At 37.0% G+C, this 15,360-nt stretch overlaps 1 protein-coding gene across 1 annotated transcript in view; it reads left to right on the top strand.

The window, feature by feature from the left end:
* Positions 1-225: 225 nt before the first annotated feature.
* LOC150095686 (glyoxalase domain-containing protein 4) overlaps positions 226-15,360 on the top strand; it is a 124,045-nt gene continuing 108,910 nt past the window's right edge. Inside the window, exon 1 of the mRNA XM_090409981.1 lies at positions 226-377. The gene's annotated coding sequence lies outside the window, so the exon portion shown is untranslated. The remainder of the gene's footprint in view (positions 378-15,360) is intronic.

Raw genomic sequence — 15,360 nt, 5'->3', positions numbered from 1 at the left:
CTACTAGTTGGGTTTTCTTTCTTCATTTTTTTAAATTTTTTATTTTATTATTTATTATTTTTTAAGAAGAAAGAAACTTTAAAATGATCATGAGAAATCTGGTACTAATTACCTTGTAGTTGCGTAATACTATGCAGGTAATATATTTATGTAGTCACGAAATCTCTGTATGAAAGTGGTTGTAGAGGTCACTCAAAAACAAAACAAAACAAAAAAAAAAAAGATGTTTTTCAAAAAAGAAACTATGAAACCGGAAAATGAGATGACGTTGATATATAATGTTCCGGGTAAAGATGCCAAAACAGGCGTGTTGTCCTGAGGATTTTGGCTGTAGTAGTTAACAATTTGATGTAAAGTCATTGTTTATTCATTGAAAGGTGAGTTTACATTAAATAAGAATAGCAACTTTTAATCGATAAACACTTGATGTTTGATAATTTCAGGTTTTTGCCAATCCATCAGTTAATAAAGCTTAATTCTGTAGAAATTGAGTGAAAATTATGTATTTCAGGTAAAGCAGTGCCTGTTAATTTGCACTAGGCAGAAGTTCATTAAGAAAGTTTTAAATCAAATGGCTGCATTTCATTTATTAACCACCTTACCGGCAATTATGGACCAAATATGCATCCTCATATGCTTCGTATCCATCATATATTTTAATGTAATATCAATGGTATTACAATATTAATATGCACTTCGCATCTATGATGACCTTGACGTCTATAGCCGTCTTGGGCGGTAGCGTTGTTAAAAGTGGTGAAAGCAAAACGCACGTGCATATACTGAACAGTATGATATCAAAGCGATTTATCTCTCAGCTCGATATTTCTTATGCTTGATAACCCAAATTAAAAACCCAGACATAGTCCCGTTTTAGTAATGAACCTATTTATCCATTCCTCTCTCTGAAGTAGTGTATTTTAAACCGCATGGGTAAGCGTATAACACAGTGGCTCCTATTTTCATGTCACTTTGTGTCAAACAACATTAAAACTGATGAACCGATTTTTGGTTTCATTTCATACTTGATAATCAGAGGGAAATTTTATGGATAAATATAATTTTTATTAAAATCAAACAATAGGAAATACCGCTTTATATGAAGACCAAAATACTTTATCATGACACTTACTGGAGATAATGGGATTTAAGAGATATATCCACAATTGATGCAGTCTGTACTCTTTATAATTATCCGAATTGATGGTAGAAATGGAGAAGAACGCAACTTAAAAAGCAGAAGGAAATAAACTGTTATAGGTTAAAAAATTCAATTACTTGAGCATGTTGGTCAGACAGGTTGAGTTATGAAGAGACTGTCAAACAGAATAAATCTATTATGGTCTACTATGACCAAACTTACAAATATATGGGAAAATATGCATCTCTCCAAAGTACTTGAAGTATGTAGCTCAACGGTAACCCTCCCTCTCAGTTCTTTATGGTGCAGAGACCTGGATTATCAAACAGAAGAAAGAACAAAGATTGAAATGCTTTGAAAACAAGTGAAGGGAAATAATTAAAACAGCATGTATTGGAAACTACATGAAATGAAAACCAATCGGGACACCATAGAAGAATTACACTATATTTTGATTGTAACAAGAATTAAAGAAAAACAGTTAGTGGCATGGACATGTGTACAGAATGACTAAGGTTTTCTCAATGTGTCAAAAATGGAAGAGTAGAAGGAAAGATACTGTGGGAAAGTCCTAGAAGGAAAGGGGTAAAAAACCTTGAGTGGTCTGATTTCTTTTTACAGAATTTTAAATAACATGGCTGCAGATAGATTGTACTGGAAAGCAATTGTCCATGGTAGCCTCAACCTGCCTTAGGCAGATGGGGAAGATGATGATTACTGGATAACTTGACTGCACAAATGATGTATGCAGTGGAGTTATCCTTTGGCACTTATGATTTTAATTGCTTCCATGAATGTTTATTCTACCAAGTGAACATACTCTAGCAGTTATTTTCTTCCATTTTTGTTTATTAAACATCAGTACCGAATAACATTTTAATCTGAAAGCATGCATCTGCAGTGCTTGGTTGCATATCCATTGCAATTTTTTTTTTTTTTTTAATATAATGCTATCTCTTGTTGTTGTATGCTTTTTAGCTATAATCCTTTCCTGTACTCTGAGATGATTCATCTATCTTGTTTTAATCACTTGAGGTGTGTCAGTGCAGTTTAGTTTAGTATGCTTGCTGTCTTGCAGATGAGAGGTCTCTGTTAACATAAATGTTCTGCTGTTTTCAAAGTCTGGGATTTTGCAAGATTTCTTACATTTTGTAAAAAATAGATTATCATCCTGAACCGTTGTATTAAAAAACAACAAACGTTTTTGGAATTATCGCTAAAGCAACTAAGGCTATTGAAGCCAAGGTGGTATGCCTGTAAATTGCTTATAATCTTCTAGTTGATATGCCAGTTTTTCAGAATAAAAAACTTGAGTATCTTGTAGGGGAAAAAAAAAACATGCCACATATGTGAGACTGATTAAATCATTTTCAAATGAAAAAGAAAAAAAATTTCTTTGCATCCTAATTGTAATTCAAATTATAGCAAGGTCTATTCTTCCAGCTCTTGTATAGACTATGCTGTGCAAGTTGAAGGAAAAGACTGATGCCAGGAGGTCTGCCTTATCTTTGTGCAATGTTTTCATGTACTCTCTTTTCATTCTGATAGTACATGAAAACATTGCACAAAGATAAGGCAGACTTTATTCCATTTAGCTTTGTAAATGTCTTACTGCAGCTTTTGACTCAGCCTAATGTAGACTGAGTCAGAAGCTGAAGTGTTTGACTTGAGCCATTCAACATATTCTGAATGTCTTATCTTGTAATGCAGTGGCATTATTTCAATTATTTGGTTGGAGTGGCTGTAGTGCATAATTCAGATGGCCTAGTCAGGGGTTCATTTCCAGATAAAGTAGAATTCTCATGGTACCCATCTATTTAAACAGGGAAATCAAGAAAGTGAGGATTACAAAGTTCCCTATTGAGTGTTCTAGGTAAGTTTTATGCAGGTGTACTTGAGAAAGCTAAAAAAAATTGTGGAAAGGAAACTTGAAGGAGAACAAGCTGGGTTTAAGCCATATAGAGGTTGTCAGGATCAGATTTTCACATTAAGAGAAACGGTTGAGAAATCTTGGAAATATAACAATGAACTGCATTTATGTTTTAAGGATATGAAACAGGCAGAGAAACGGTTGAGAAATCTTGGAAATATAACAATGAACTGCATTTATGTTTTAAGGATATGAAACAGGCATATGACAAGAAGTCATTAGAAAATGTTGCCTAGGTATGACTGGTGAGATGAGGTGGAGAGCAAGGATTATGAATGACATGCTGGCTGAAATGTGTGAGGAGACGGGAGTGCAGTTTGTTAATGTGTGGAATGATTTTGAGGGACAAAGTGAGCTGTATGGGAGCGATGGGCTGCATTTGATTGGTTATGGTGTGAGTCGCTTGGAGAGACTATTGCTGGAAGGTAGAAAAGTGAGTAGAATGAGAGAGAATAAATCAAGCTGGAAGAGCAGGACAGTAAGATAGGAGAGATTGAAGAGGTGGTTATGAATGAGGAAGTGAGTGGTATGAGTATAGAAAATGAGAGAATGGGTGTGCAGGAGGAACAGGAAAATGGGGAGGCTCAGGGTGGACACGGGTACACAGCATGAGAAAGGTGGATGCTCCGAGAGGAGGTGAGAGCATGTGTAGAAAGGAATGGGATGACCTGGGATCAAGAGGAAACAGTTGGAATTGAAAAGGGTTTTAAAATGAATAAGCAGAAAGGGAAATGGTTCCAGTCGCGCATTGAGAGATCACATTGAGTGGGTGGTGGTATCAGTGGAACTATCTGTAGATCTAGAAATGAGCTGTTGTGTTTGTATACAAATGTTAGAAGTATAAGAAACAATGCATATGAAATGGTTGCATTAATTGTGTCTGTTCATCCAAAGATTGTTGGAATGAGTCAGACATGGTTGGAAGAGGACGACATCCTGACAGGAATAGAGATGGAAGGGTATGATGTGTTTTGTGGGGATAGAAAGGGTAAAAAGGGAGGGGGGAATGCTATTGATGATAGAGAAAGAGTTATGTCCATACAAAGTAGAGATGCAAGAGGAAAATAGTGCCAGTAGTTTTGAGGCAGTATGGTGTGAGATAGAGGTGAATGGAATCAAATACTTGTTGGATGTTGTTATAGACCAGGAAATGTGGGTGGTGGTGATAATGAAATGTATAATCAAATTAGCCAAGCAAATAAGAAAAGGGTGATCATTATGGATGATTTTAATTATGGCAATATAGACTGGAATGATTAGATAGCAAGTGGAAGTAAAGAAAATGAGTTTTTTGAGTTTTTGAGGGATAACTACCTCAGACAGTATGTAACAGAGAGCACGCGAGGATTGAGGGTCTTGGATTTGGTCATCTCATCAGAGGATGTAATTATAAATCCGGTGTCAAATCATCCACCAGTTAGTGAGAGTGACCATGAGGTGATTACCTGGGTGGTTGCCAGCAGTGTGACGACCTCTGTGAGAAAAGGGTATATGTGGAATTACAAGGGGGGTGATTATGAAGAGCTCAGGAGACAGCTTGTGGGTGTAACATGGAATGAGGAGTTAGCTGGAAAAGAGATCAATGCAGCTTAGGGGATTTTCAAAAACTATTTAGTAGATGCAATGTCTAAATATATTCCAAGGGTGAGAAGGTTAAATAAAGTAGGTATGAGATGGATGAATAAAGAGATTAAGCATGCGATACAGAGAAAGAGGGCATTGTGGAGGCAGCATAAGATTGAGAGCAGAGATGATGGGGAGGAGAGACTGACTGTAAGTGAGCAAGAGGTGTATGGGGAGTTGAGTAAACTAGATGTTAATAAGGCTGTGGGACTTGATAATATATCGGCATGTATTCTGAAGGAATGTGCCAGGGAGTTGACACCTGTCTTGACATATTTTTTTAATACGAGTCTTGCACTCGGTCAAGTCCCTAAGGAGTGGAAGGAGGACAAGATTGTGCCACTTCATAAAGGAGGTGATCGAATTCAAGCATTAAACTATAGGCCTATCTGTGTGTCAGGTGTTGTGGTTAAGTTGTTGGAGAAGCTTGTGAGAACTAGGATCCAGAGTTGGGTTGACAACAATGGTATCATCTTTGATGGACAGCATGGATTTGCTAAAGGGAGGTCATGTTTTAGTAATCTACTTACTTATTACAATAAAGTGACTGCTTCCTTGGACAGAGGAGAAGGATACATAGTGATATACTTGGATTTCGCAAAGGCTTTTTGATAAAGTACCTCATGATAAATTGAAAGTCAAACTGGAGCGGATGGGGTTGGATATTAGAATGGTGCATTGGATTTGAGATTGGATGTCTGATAGGTATCAACAAGTTGTGTATGTGGGAGTGATGTCGAGGAAAAGGAAAGTCACTAGCGGAGTGCCTCACGTACTGTTTTAGGGCCATTACTGTTTAATTTGTATGTTAATGATATAGGTGAAGATTTGGATGGAGATATTCAGTTGTTTGCGGATGATGCAAAGTTGGGACGAACCATGAAGAGTAGTGAGGATGTTGTGACCTTGCAGGAAGACTTGAATAAATTGAGTGATTGGGCATGGAAATGGGGATGCGAGTTCAATGTTGCAAAATGTAAGGTTTTAAAATTTGGAAAACAAAGATGGGATGCAGAATTTATGCTTGGTGAGGATACATTGTTGGAGGTGGAAGAAATAAGAGATCTGGGGTTGATAGTGGATAAGGATCTGAAATTTAGGCGACACATAGCCAAAATTGTGAAGACAACACAAAGGCTTCTGGGAATGATGCAGAGGACACTGACATGTAGAAGTAGGGAGATTCTTGTTCCATTGTATAAGGCTTTGATTAGGCCACACATGGACTATTGTGCCGAGATTTGGTCACCTGGTTTTCAGAAGGATGAAGAGATGTTGGAAAGTGTCCAAAGGCGACTGACTAAGGTAGTTTCTGACATCTGGAATGTCAAGTATGAGGAAAAATTGAAGAGATGCAATTTGCAGAGTCTGGTCAGCAGGAGAAAGAGGGGAGATATGATAGAGACCTACAAGTTGGTAAGGGGTTATTATAGGATCGATGCTGAAGAAGTTCTACAGAAAATAGTGGGAGATCGGGGAGAACCAGAGGTCATCCCTTTAAACTGTATAAAGAAGGTGTGAGTAGGGGAGTGAGAGGCATTTTTTTTTCGTGCAGAGTTGTAAATGATTGGAATGTCTTGCCTGAGAGTATGGTGCCTGTAGGGAGTTTCAATGTGTTCAAAGCACGGTATGATGAGCTGTGTGTGTGATAAAAGGACCTCCCAGATGATTCTTTGACTCCATGAGCTCTTGGGTAATAATAATAATAAAAGCTATTCAAAACACTGCAATTATATGTCATAAACAGGATGTTCTGTTGAGCAATGCATAGTCTGCATTTCATTTGTAACTCAGCAGTTAGAATTGAAAGAGATACATAAAAAGAGTTTCATGTAAAATATCAGGCTGTTAGACAAAAGTGATGCAATATCTTTTTTGTTATTCATAATCTGTATTGATCATATTACAAAGGAAAGTGACATTAAGCTTGATATTAAAATTGAGATATTAAACTCAGCTATTTACTTTATGCAGATGATGTTATGCTCTTAAATCAATCTAATCTGCAGGATTTCTTAACTAATATGAATAACTACTGAAAGAATAGTATGAAAATCAGCAATAAGAAGACAGACAATGAAAATAGACAGGAGAGAGAGAGCATTAAAAACATCAGCTACATATTTGAATGAGAAACCTATAGAACACAAAACATTTCAGCTATTTAGCACGATTTTTAGTGAAGATGGCAAGTTAATAGAAATAGACAACAAAATTATCCAAGTTGGAACTTAGTTGAATATATTTATATGGAGTACAAGTGAAATTAGTCAAAACACTAAAGTAGCTGTATACAAGAGTGTGTTCAAACACATTTTAACTTTGTGGATCTGACAGTTTGGTTAGAAATAAAACAGTTGATCTAACACTGGAAACTACAAATATGAGAGTTATGAGACATGTTGAGATAAAGTATAAGTTAGGATAAGTGTGACTAGATGTCATCAGTGGCAGAATCATAATAAATGATATTAGGAGGAACTTGATATTGTTGACATTCAGCATGCGTGGGCAGAGCTAATCTCAGGCAGTATGTTCAATTAAATAGAACAGGAGAAGAAAGGTTGGGAAAATCAGTATTTGTTGCAAGGATGGCAGGAAAAAGACCAAGAGAAGACAAACATGTAAGCATATTGATCCCGTATATAACAAGTACCTTGTAAGAAAGAAAGATCGAAATATAAGATCTGACAACATTGGAGTTTTGACAGATAACAGATTAATTTTGAAGAAAATTGTTAATAGGAAGTTACTAATAATGCAAACCTTTCTGGCATAATGATTTGGATGGAGGAGATGTTTGGATTGGGAGAACAGAAACAATAATTAATCAGACCATGAAAATGAGGCATAGAAATTTTCAGATCATCCCCAGTTGGCACAATTGTATGAAGCTGAGATTTCAGCAACATAATATTTTATCATCATCAGACTTCCATGCAGTCAAGAGACTTATCACATGAGGTCCCACTCTTTCATGCACACACACCCACACACCATATTGTGACTTAAATGCATTCTCTGTCTCTGAACTCACCACACTTTCAGGCAATGCATTCCAATTACTCTCCATGCTGAAAACCTGCTCACACCTTATACAGTTTCTAGGGATGTCTTCTTGTTCTCGCCTGTCTCCACCCATTATGTGGAAAATCTCATCCACATTAATCTGGTAGTTACTCTTTACCAAATGTCTCGATTTTGTCTGCCAACCCCCCCCCCTCACATTCTATCCACTAGCTCCTGCAATTTGCATTCCCTCAGTTTTCTTAGTACTTAAGATTCCCGAAACTTGAAACCAACTTAGTCAGTTGTCTCTGAACCCTCTCCATCAGCTCTCCACTTCATTCTTTTGAAAACCAGGTGACCAATCCATGCACATTAATCCATATGCAGTCTGATCAAAGCCTTGTACAATAGAATCATACCATCCTTACTTCTACGTGTCGGTGTTCTCAGCATCATTACCATAATCCATTTTGCTGTCCCCATAAGTCTGACAAAATGTCCCTGAAATTTCAGGTCCCTATCTACCATCACCGCCTAGATCTTTCACCTCCTCTGCCTCCTCTAAGATATCCCCAGTCATACTCTTCACCCCACTGTACTTCCCAAATTTTAAAACCTTACACGTTGCTATATTAAACTGGTAGCCCTCAATCACTTGCCTACTCACTGAATGTATTCAAGTCCTTTTCCAAGGCTACAACATCCATTCTACTCCTCATAGGTCTTCCCCAACTTCACATCATCTGGAAATTGTATATTACCATTCATTCCCTTCCAAGTGTCATTTACATATAATTAAACAACAGCCCCAAAAACAGCACACTGGGGACACACCACTAATGTTTTCCTCTTCTGAGATATCGTTCTCATACACACAACTGATACCTATCAGAAGCCAGTCTCCATTCCAGTGCACTAATCTATCATCCACACCATCCGTTTTCCAATTGAATTACCATCTTGCCATATGGAAATTTATCAAAGGCCTTTTTCAAAGTCTAAATATACTACTGTGTATGTATCGTAATTGTCCAATGCATTTGTTACCTTGATATAGGAAGTGAACAAATTACTAAAACAATCTGCTTTTAGCAAACCCATGCTTGTCCATCAAAGATTTCTGTTGTTGTCAACCCAGTTCTGAATATTGGTCCTCACTAGCCTCGATCACACTTCCAGATAAGCAAATTGGTCTAATTCAAAGCCTTAGTCTTATTATCCTTCCCTTTCTCCCTTTATGAAACAGAACAGTTTTTCCCTTCTTTCCACTTTGGAACATATGGCAATGTAATACTCATAAAAGCAGTTGCTTACTTCCTGGAACATTTTCTCAAGACATGTGATATATTATCAAGTCCTACAGCCTTATTGACATCAACTGTTCTCAATTCATCATATGCCTCCTGCTCACTCACCATCAGTGGCTCCCCCCCCCCAATGTTCTCAAATTTCCTTATGTTACACTCGCAAGGATAGAATACCTTAATGAATTGCTCATTTAACATCTCTGTCCTCCTCAGCGGTTATCATTCTGCCATTATCATTGATTAACATGATCCTTCCATAATCTTTCTTCCTTCTACTGACCACATATAAAAAAAAAAAACTCCCTACAACAATTTCTTTGGTCTCATTTGCTAACTGCTGCTCATAATGCACTTTTGCTGCCCTTAGCAAGTCATCTTGCTTGCTTGCTTTCTCTTTGTACTACTCACTTAACTGATTATCATTATTTATTTTCCTGACCTTTGAGCCAAGTAGTTCATTAGTAGGGACCAAGCATCATTGATTTTCTTTCCATCCATTTCTTCATTCCATGACAGCTGCCAGCCACCACCATCACCTGAGTGTGTGTGTCATAATCACAAGCCTTATAGTTTCACACAGTGCTTTTTTTCTGGAAAAAAAAAGGTGCCAGTACTCACTATGAAGATGTTATTACTGCAACTTCCACACTTTTAACATATCCTCCGATATACCCTCGTCGTCTCTAGATCGCTTCTTGCTTTTGGTATCAACTGCAGAATAATGCCCTCGGGTAAGCCATGAGTCCACATATTTGCTAGGGTTGAACTGAGTGAGAGGAGGTTCTACTATCCTGGTGAACATCAGTGCAGAAGTTCTCCGTACAAGCAGAGATGACCCAGATGAAGTAACTATAAGATTCATCTCAGAGAAACCTCATTCACTGGAAGATATTGCAATTGTGCCCAAAGTGTGCTTTAGAGGAAGTAGTATGTCCGGGAATTTATTTTCTTGCAGATATTCACAGAAACCATGAACTGCTTCTCTTTCATTCAAGCAAAATTTGCATGCCAACGTTTTAATTTCAGCTTCACCATTTAATTTAATTTAATTTCAGATGCTTCCCAGGATTTTTTGGCCAATACTTGCAATCTAAAATCTTAGGGCATTCGGGCAAATCAGCATCATCTCCTTCAAGCAGGTGCTTTCCAACAGCTGATTTCAGCCTTTTATAGAAGGCAGATGAACTTATTGCAGGACTGTCTTTCATTTTTGTGGAGCTCAATCTCTTTGACTTTGAAGAGAAATACTGTAGTACGGAGCAGGATTTTCAATTCTTCAAAAAGTTGAACTGTATTCTTTATCTTCCTGTCTGCTTTGTACAAGTCAATATTTCTCCCTTGTAAATCTAGACTTAGTTCACTAAGTTCTTGGAGAGCATCACACATAAGGCCCAAATCAAGAACAAACTCTCATGACGTTATTTTTCTTAAAAAGCCCTCATAAATAAAGCGATCTATTTGCTTCTTCTGCTGTCTTTGTTTGCGTCCAGAAAGTGATGGACGAGGGCTTCAAAGTCTCGCAACACTGCAGAAACAGCGCAAAAGCTAGATGCAACCCAGTGAGTGCTTAAAATTCTGCCAATTTTAAGATTTTTAGGTGTAAGAATTTTAAGGTGTAGAGTCGCTGCACATGCCTGTAGTTCCCCAGCATTCTTATGTGAAGCATGATAAGTCACATAAAGTTTGTCTATGAAACTCTTAAAGCGATTCACTCCTACCACATTGTTCACTGTGTCACTAAAAAACAATTGAATGCAATGGCTAGCACAATGCCAGAAAATAACACTAGGAAACTTCTCTTGCATTAGCCTCCTTAGACCATTACGCACACCAAACGACACGGCTGCACCATCACAAGTTACAGACAATAAATACTCCTTTAAGTAATCTTCAAATAATCCTAAACATGCAAGATGACTAATTAAAGAGTTTAGAATTCCTCTAGCAGTTATATCTGATAATTTGATCAAATCTAGGAAAAGACTCACAGGAGCCAAAAGTTCAGGAAGAACTACACGAACAATAACAATCAATGTTGTTGTGTTACTCACAGTTGTCGATTCATCAATAAGTGACAATATTTTGTTCTTGGAGTTCACTATATTGTCTGTTAATGTTTTTCTCATTTCATTTCATTTGCGATATGGCTCACAATGTTAATGCAAGCATTTGCAGAATGAAGAATATATCCCATGTCTAGGCCATTAGGTTCCTGTAAATTTATTTCGTCTTCAAATTGTTAAATGATTGATTTCTCCTCACAACTTTGTTAGCAGTTTGAAACACTTTTCCTATTACGTCTTTATTATGAGACAAAGTATTTAGGAAAACTTTCTCTAATGTTTCGTTTTTTGCTTCAGATTTTATTTTTTGGCATGTTTTGTGTGCTGCACTCTCCTTATGATCGTAAATTTTTTTTCTTAATGACACGAACTGTTGTTTGTGAGATTCTCCAAAATGACTGATTTTACCATTTGCACACTCCGCTGAAAATTTTCGCTCCCACGTGTTTATCGACGGCAAGACTTCCGACATCATGACACACTTTACAGCCCAACATTTTATTCTTGACATAGAGCCACTCGTTTCTCTCGCAGAAGTTCATTTTTCTGCAAAATTGTCCAACATTCTGGCCAGTCATTATCAGAATCTGCTTCCTTTTAACCATGTGGATCTTCGTTCATGGTTTCGTGATCCTCTTTGCCAAGCGTATTTTCGGTGCTAGTTTTCTATTTTACAGGATCACAAGTAGATTCAACAATTTCTGCTTCTTCAACCTTCCTATTTTTACTCATTGGCATAAAGTAACTAATTATTTTACTCATTTTGAACAATGATTGCACTGATTTAACTTAGATTAATTCAAAACTCACGTGAACACCTGCCGGTTGCAGAGTGAATATAAAACTAATATTGGAAGCAATCGGATGTGAACACAACTTCCTATTTCTGGTTTCATACCAACCTATGTAACAGGAAAGCAGGGTACCAACTTATGAGTAATTAAAACTGAAAATTCAATTCGTGAACACAGTACCATCTACCGGAATATTTATAATACAATTTGCTGTCGATAAATTGCAAATTTTAAAAACTTAAGAAAAAAGGTGCTGGTACTGCGTACTGTTGCATACCACCAAAAAAAAAGCACTGGCTTCACATATCCCTTCAGAGAAGTCCAGATATGGCAGGCCATCACCCAATTTGATCTCATGGTCACTTTCACCAACTTAGAGGAAGATTTGACACCTCATTTACAATAATATCTTCTGATGGGATCAAATCAAACACCCTCGATCCTTGTGTACTCTCTGTTACATACAGCATACAATATTTATTCCTTAAAAACTGAAGAAATTCATTCTCTTTGCTTTCAGATGCTGTCCTTTCATTCCACCCTTTATTATCATAATTGCCATTGTCCAAGATGATCACCCTTGTTTTATTAGCCAGACCATTTTGCCTTTCCCTTCTCATTGTCCTTCACATTACCAGGCTTTTGGCAACATCCTATTAAACATTTCAACCTGTCTACCTCCACCATCTCACACCATGCTGCTTCAAAATCACTGTCACTATTTGCTCCTTGCATCTGCACCTTGGATGGACACAACTCCTCTGTCATCATCAGTAGCCCTCCTTCTCTGTTTCTACCTTCACATAAAAATTACATTTCTATAGTTGAATATCTCTGTTGATATTAGTTAGGCCTGGTACCACACCACTTTCTTTCCTAATGTGAATTTCTCATACTCTATATCTCATTCTCATATAGGGAAATAAATTAAAACACTATGTTTATTTTTGAAGTAAAATTTAATTTCAACATTCTAAAATGCTATTTTTTTTTTGCTTTTCTGTTAGCAAAATCATCGATGATATTGTCGAAGTCTATTTCATAGTAATGTAGGTAATTCTTAATCAATTTTATTTAGAAAAGCTCCTCTCACAACTAGCAACACTTACAGCAATTGTGAGGAAAATTCACTGTAGTATTACAATAGTTGGAACTGAGTTCTCGAGACTGTATTTTAGAATTAATTGCAAAAGTTCAAAAATGTTCAAAGTGGCACCTGGAGCAGACCACCCCCTCTCCGTCCCCCTCTAGCTACACCTCTGTGTTTACACCATATAATTGTTGTAGTGTTTTTAATAGTTTTTCCATTGACATCTTGCCATATTGCTTTTTCCACATCTGCAAAACATAAATACAGATCCTTGTTATGGTCCCATGATTTATCTATTTATCTGAATTGAAAATCTATTCCTGGAAACCTTTGTTTGGCCTGAGCTTGGTTTGTTCTTTAGTAGGGATAATCCTCTATAATTCACACATTCAGTTTTATTTCCTTTTTCATAGATGGGTATGAGCATAGCATCTATAGTAGGAGGAGAATGTCAACTACTTCTGTACTATTTGCTCACCCTGCTGAGGAATGGTTGCCTTCACAGGGATTGGAATGGACCATTTATACTGACTGGATTTGATTATGGCTTTGAATTTGGATATGGAATGAGCACTCTAACACTGATAGGCATTTGTAAAAGAAGCCACCATTGTGTTTCTCTGTTTGCTTTGGCTGCCAAATTCTGCATGATCGATACACAGGATATATACTCGTAGTATTAGCTGGTGACTAATTTGAAAGTCATCGCAGGTACCTAGACTCCACTGCTTCTGGAAGTATTACCAGACTTCAGCTATTGTGCATTGACATTTGTTCGTGGCTTAAGCTGAAGGGAGATAGGTAATTGCCCCATGCCTGTGATTAGAGGACTGATTTTTCTGGGTCCTGAAACAAACAAAATATTATTCTTCTATAGACCTAGTAAAAATTATCTTTCCATAGGAACCTAGAGCATAAGTACATTGAACCAAGACTTTTTTGCTTTATGTCCTCATTGAAGAATTTCATAGGTACAAATTGGAAGGGCTTACTCTACAAGAAATAAGATGGATAGGAAAAAGTGACAGTCAGAAGGGTATCACTCAATTCATATACTCAAGACATGAGGACAGCAAACATCTACAAGATGTAGGACTGCTACTTAATAGAAATTCAAGACTCCTAGCTGTTATATTTAAAACTGGAATTAAAATGTTGAATGTAGTTAGTTTCTATGCTCTCAGAAGGTGGAAATAAAGAATGCTTCTTTAACCAGCCACAAGACATACTAGGCAATTTTACGAAAGATAATATAACACTTATTTTAGAGGATTTGAATGCCAAGGTTTGCACTGATTCCAAATTACTAAACAAATGTAATTAGGACTGTTTGGAATTGATAATTGTAGTGACAATGATGAGAGACTCCTCCAGTTATGTAAGCTAAATAGACTGAAAATAAATGACACTGATTTCAGGCATAAGGATATTTACAGGTACGCATTTTTGAAAATTATGGAGACAACTACCGTGTTTGAATAAAAACTTTAGTTTAATATAACTAAAATCTACATTCGACGTTTCGAGCGTTATGTCAAGGTCATCTTCTGGAGCATACAACTATACACAGAAAACAAGCTACACTACAATCAAACTGGTTTGTTAAAGACACTGACCAACTGCTACAACAATTGTTGGCCTGACCTCTGGTGGAAAAAAAAAAATTATACATCAACGCTAGAGTCCTATTATTAGTGTTATTTGTTGGTTGTAGAAATACATTGGGCACAACAACAAGTATCTATCTATATACATATATTAGCATCAAGTAAACATTCCAGCCAGTTAGTAAGGAATGGTTTCTAATACTAGCTGAGGATTGGCTAGAGTCCTGACTTATGCTGGATCTTATATATTAGGTAGGCTGAATGTGTGCCATCCAGATCCTTGGAATTTTCATGCCATCTTTGTTGTTGATATTTGAGTGGTTTTTCAGGATTTCACAGGCTTCCTTAAATTTTCTTTCATACCAGGTTTTTGTGCGGTGTAAAGAGCAGGTGCTTTTCCAGTTGATTTGGTGTAAGGTGTTGAGTGCGTGGTCTGAGAGGCCTGTTTCACCATAATGGTTATATTTAATGTGTCTAATGTGTTCTTTCTTGCATATAGGGATTGTCCTTCCCGTTTCACCAATGTATGAAGTTACAGGTGCAGCGGATGCAGTAGACTCTAGGATGTGCTAATGGGAGGAGAGGATCCTTAGAGGAGTTGAATATGGTTTTAAGTTTAGTGGGTGGTTTAAAGGTGGCACTGAGGTTATAATGTTGTAGGATTCTGTTGATTTTTTCCGATAACCCTTTAATGTATGGGATGGTTATGGTTTTACTGTAATCTAGATTCATTTTTGTTGTAGGTTTTATGGAGTATTTTATTAACAGTATTTTTGTTATAGCCATTATTTATGAA

Source organism: Typopeltis vanoorti, chromosome 20 (assembly GCF_054136105.1).
Source record: "Typopeltis vanoorti isolate ZY-2024b chromosome 20, IOZ_Tvanoo_1.0, whole genome shotgun sequence".
Taxonomy (NCBI): Eukaryota; Metazoa; Arthropoda; class Arachnida; order Uropygi; family Thelyphonidae; genus Typopeltis; species Typopeltis vanoorti.
The sequence above is the reverse complement of the archived record's forward strand: the minus strand, read 5'-3'. Positions and strand labels throughout refer to the sequence as shown.